This window comes from Micrasema longulum, unplaced genomic scaffold (genome assembly GCF_059751315.1).
Source record: "Micrasema longulum isolate JH-2025_06_02 unplaced genomic scaffold, ASM5975131v1 h1tg002740l, whole genome shotgun sequence".
Lineage (NCBI taxonomy): Eukaryota > Metazoa > Arthropoda > Insecta > Trichoptera > Brachycentridae > Micrasema > Micrasema longulum.
This window is the reverse complement of record NW_028279870.1, coordinates 55,789-60,990: the sequence shown is the minus strand read 5'-3', so window position 1 is coordinate 60,990 and position 5,202 is coordinate 55,789.

Genomic DNA, 5,202 nt, shown 5'->3' with positions numbered 1-5,202 from the left:
ACCCTTTTATTGTATTAAAAAATATAAATAGGACAACTTTGTTTTTAACCACTAATTTTTAATTTTCAAAGCTATACAAGCTTTTTTATCAAGATTTACTCAACTAATTAGTTAAACGCAGTGTTTAAAGTTACTCAGAAACTAAAGAATTGCTATTTTAGATTTTTTATTTGAAGTTGAAGAAGTTCAAGTCTGACTCGTTCAAACTTAAATTCTGCATTTAAATTTATTTCAACAGAGAGGGAAAACATTTTTGAGAAGGGAATATGGACGTCTAGGCATTTACAGGGCTTATGACCTGTCATTGGCTGGTTTAAGTGGCCACTTTACACACTGTGTAACATTCACCATTCTACCCATGTTTGAACATCCACTTTCCTCGACTCTTCCATCTGTTGATTTTTGTAAAGTAAAAGAGCTGAAACCTTTATCACGTGGGTGAGGGAGGAAATCCCGCCAGTCTGCAAGCATTTGAACATAATCAAACATTGTAAAATTCTGCAGTTTTGGTAAAAACTTTTGTAACTCACATTAATAACGAAGCTGATTATTTTATGCGTGAAAGTAAAATAAAAAAAATAATGAGTTACAAAACAAAATAATAAAGAAACCTTCCAGAAGTTATATTTAAAAAAAAATTAAAAACCGTTCACGTCGAAAATTTTCAAAACCTCAAAAAAATCATAACTACAAAACTAGGTAAAATCGCAGAGCATACATGGGGGTGATTTAGATACCCCTTAATATGACGCACCTACATTTTCCCTTTGGACGTCACTTCTCCGGCCACCTGTATATATGCCTTATATTCTTGGTTTGAATATTATATTTCGCTTGCGTGTTTGCCTACAATAGTGAATGAAAGTATGAAGATAACTAGCGACATTTTATTGTTGGAAACAGTTAAGCATTTTTTTGAGTTTTAGTAAGAAGTAAGAAATCCATAGAAAAAATGGGAAAAATGAAGGTATTGGATTGATTTCCAAGCAAGACAACGCCAACTGCGAGAGTTTTGACTTTTTTGTCATGTTGTAAGTAAATTATTTAGTTTTTTGTGTCCGGGCGGATGAAGAATACAGTCCTGTGTGTGAAAAGAACCGGTATTCCGAATATCTTTAAGACTCGGTGGCTGTTCTTACGAAAAAAATCTGAAAAAGGAAATCGAGTGGAGAAACGTCCGCCTCGTAGTGTAGTGGTTGGCAAGTTCGCCCACCATGCTTGAGTTTAGGTTAACATTACTGAAGTTTTCTCAGTTCTCAATATATTTCTATAAGTACTTTGGTATAGGCACGGATAAATTATCAGTGTTACGTAAATTGTCCCGGGTTCGATTCCCGGGAAAGTTAACATGAAATATTTGTATTATTGATATTTAAAGCATTACCTGTGGTCAAACATTTTACTAAATGTTATTAAATATTTGTACTTACCGACTTTTCTATGTCTTCCGATTTCGAGACGTACCCGTCTCTTCGTCAGGACACCAAAAAACCAACATGCAAAACCCACCTTACACCTTCACCATAGTTGTGGCAAAAAATATAAAACCAACATATCATGCATGCTTGAATGTTGGTTTAATGGTGACCGTGCATGCTGGCATGTTGTTTTAATCGGTATCTTGAGGAAGAGGCGGATACGTCTCGAAACCAGTAGACAAAGAAACGTCGGTAAGTAGTAAATAAATATTTAATGACATTTAGTGAAATATTTCTTTTCAAAGGTGGTTTTCCACTGCAGTATTTTATTATCTCTGAATTAACTCCTGAAGCGTAAAGCTAGGGTTTCCTAGGACAGCGGTGCCCGCATCTTAACGGCCGTAGTGAAGGGTGATGCGGTGGACAGCCGTCGTAACGTCGACTAGAGAGTGGTTTCCTAGGGAAACGACGTTAAATGGTGTTGATAAGACCGTTTTCCTAGGAAACCACACTCTAGTCACCGTTACGACGGCTGTCCACCGCATCACCGTTCACTACGGCCGTTAAGATGCGGGCACCGCTGTCCTAGGAAACCCTAGCTTAACTAACACCTTTCACAACCAATATCTAAAACATATTTACACGCAAAGAAACCGATTCATGTATATTTCATGTATTTCTATGGAAATCTGTCGTTGGTTTTTTCTCTCTGTATATTTTGTTTGTAAATTTTATTTACATGTGTTACTGTTGATATCCTCAATAAAAAATAGAAAAAAAAGGTGACAGATAATCGAGATACGCTGCATTTAATTCAACAATGCAATCCTCTATATATTCACGGATGGGGATAAGGATTTGATGTTGATGTTCATTTCATACGAAAAATTTAATCACTTTTGAAAATGAAAATAATATTCTCATCACCGATACACATGCAGTATTTTGACAGATGGTCATTGACATATTAATACATAGACGCGTCTGTAGAGAAAAATATTTTTTAAAGTAGTGACACAAAAACGTTCCCATGGTGGCAAAGTTTGTTTATTTAAACCAGGGCTACATTCAATGATCATTTTTAAAATATAAAGTTTGAATTTTAACGTTTACAATCAACATTAATTTTTGGCGAATCCCAATCAGATTCTTTCCCTGAATTCCTAATAATTTCAACCCAGTTATTTTGTTTCACTAGATTTCGTGGAATGCAAAAATAATATTAACTAAAATTCATTGTATTTTTTAAATGTATTTCTATAAATGCAGCTCTGTAGTAAGAAGAGCTTCGCAATTGCGCCGTTAGGCGTAGTTTGAGGTTTACATAATATTTATTATTTTTAACTATGTTAATTCACATGAACAAATATTTACCAGTGAAAAGTTACACAATCCTTTTTGCAATGTTTATCCGAAAGGTTTTTATGCGCTTTCATGACACAAGCAGGCATTTTGGTTTTGATTCTAAACGTCACACCTGGCTGGTGATCGAAGAACGACTAAATACGCGTTGGGCATGACTGAGCGTTTCGGCATGAGTTGTATTATAACTGTCATCATTTTTGAGGGCTCAGTGCATGTCTATGTGTCAATACAGGTGGTTTTTAGTAAACTTGATTGAATTCAAATAAATTTTTTATACTTCGTAAAAAAATCACAACAATAATACAGAGAGATTATCGAATTAGCCAGTAACTGTTTGTTCAAAGAAAAAAATTAAGTAGCGTTTTGCTACGGAATTCATATTTTTGTATTTTTATTTTACCTCGAGGCTGCCTTGCCATATTAGAAAATTTAATGACGACGTTACCTATTATTTTGTTTTACAAATGGCTGTAAAAGGCTTGCTTCATTATAACGAATTCGCAGAAAGAATGAGTATTTACCCGGTGAACAGAATATTTTAACATGTTTTATGTTTTTGATAAAAACGAGAGGGTGTTTACATATTAAATTAAGTCGGGTTGGGGGGGATGTGGCAACTTTTGGGGTATGCCCTTCACAAATAAAATAAAACAAATCCAACGCAATACGGAGAAAACACGACGCTTAAACTATAACATCGTATTATGTACGGTAGGTACTTTGTACTTCTTATCTATTTCTTTATTCCTGTACAGACATCATGAGAGATCATAAAAATGTTGGCATTTTTTCGCAAAAACATACTTTAAAAAAAAAAAGAATAAAATGTATTTTTTGTACGTATGAATGTAAAGACCAGTACAACAAAAAACTTTAAAAAAAAACATTTTTATAGGAATAACCCGTTAAGCTAAGCTTCAATTTTAGAAGCTTCTCAGCATGTGTGAAAGAGAGGAAATGGAAGAAAGTTATGAAAAATACACCACACCACCCCAGACCAATTGAGAATAAAACCTTTTTTGTTTTTTTTCTTGCAACTGGCGGGAGTCGCGAGGAGGAACGCGCGACGCTAGTTTCACAGTTGGCGGTCTAACCAACTGCGCCACGGCGCCAGTCTGATATATATATTATATTTATATTAGATATATATTTTCATTTTTCAGTACAAATTTTTGAACAACTGTTCTTTTGGCGTCTGCTTTTTTGATGGCTGGAAGATATTGCTTTCAGCAGTAAGCCCAGTCAGCCTATGTACTTATTTTTTGTACTTTAAGATAATGAATAAATAAAATGAATAGGAAATATGATATTTTTACAAATCAAGATTAACGTTTAAATATATTTTTAATATTTTGAACGAATGTTTACGATTCTTATGAAATAACTATGAATGTATAAAAAACAAGTTTTGATTTATAATTTTGTGGTTTAAAAACGAACACATACAAAACGGCTCTCAGTTGGCGTCACGACATTTTGACGTCACATGTCATGCCCACCATGTCATGTCACATGTCATGTTGAATCCGTGTCTACAAAATTCATACCAACCCAAACAATTGTTTAATATAAATTTTGCAAATACGTAAAAAGACCCTATCATTGCAGTAAATATCTAATTTTGATTACAATATTTGAGTTTGTCCAAATATTCGCAGACAAAAAACTGGATTTCACCCCCTCAGGAGTCATTAAGATTAACAAATTACAACAGGGATGGAGAATACCTTAAATAAGGGAATATGGAAGTCTAGGCATTTACAGGGCTTATGACCTTTAATTGGCTGGTTTAAGTGGCCACTTTACGCACTGTGTAACATTCACCGTTTTGCTTATGTTTGAACATCCATATTTCTTCAATTTTTCCATTTGTTGATTTAAGTGAAGTTAAAGAGCTGAAACCTTTATTGTTGTGAAGAGATTCATCTGACTGAATTATTTTTCATACTAGGCAACGCCTGAAAACAAAATTTTTCAATTTTTAAACTTCTTATTGAACCAGTTGGTTTCATTACAATATTTGAGTTTGTCCAAATATTTGCAGGGAAAAAACTTGATTGACTGAAGACTGAATTTGTTAATCTTAATGACTCCTGACGGGGGGAAATCCAGTCTTTTGTCTGCGAACATTTTGACAAACTCAAATATTGTAATGAAACCAACTGGTCCAAGAATAAGTTTAAAAATTGTTTTCAGGCGTTGCCTAGTTTGTGAAATAATTAAGTCAAATGAATCTCTTCACAACAATAAAGGTTTCAGCTCTTTAACTTTACTAAAATCAACAAATGGAAGAATTGAAAAAATATGGATGTTCAAACATAGGCAAAATGGTGAATGTTACACAGTGTGTAAAGTGGCCACTTAAACCAGCCAATGACAGGTCATAAGCCCTGTAAATGCCTAGACTTCCATATTCCCT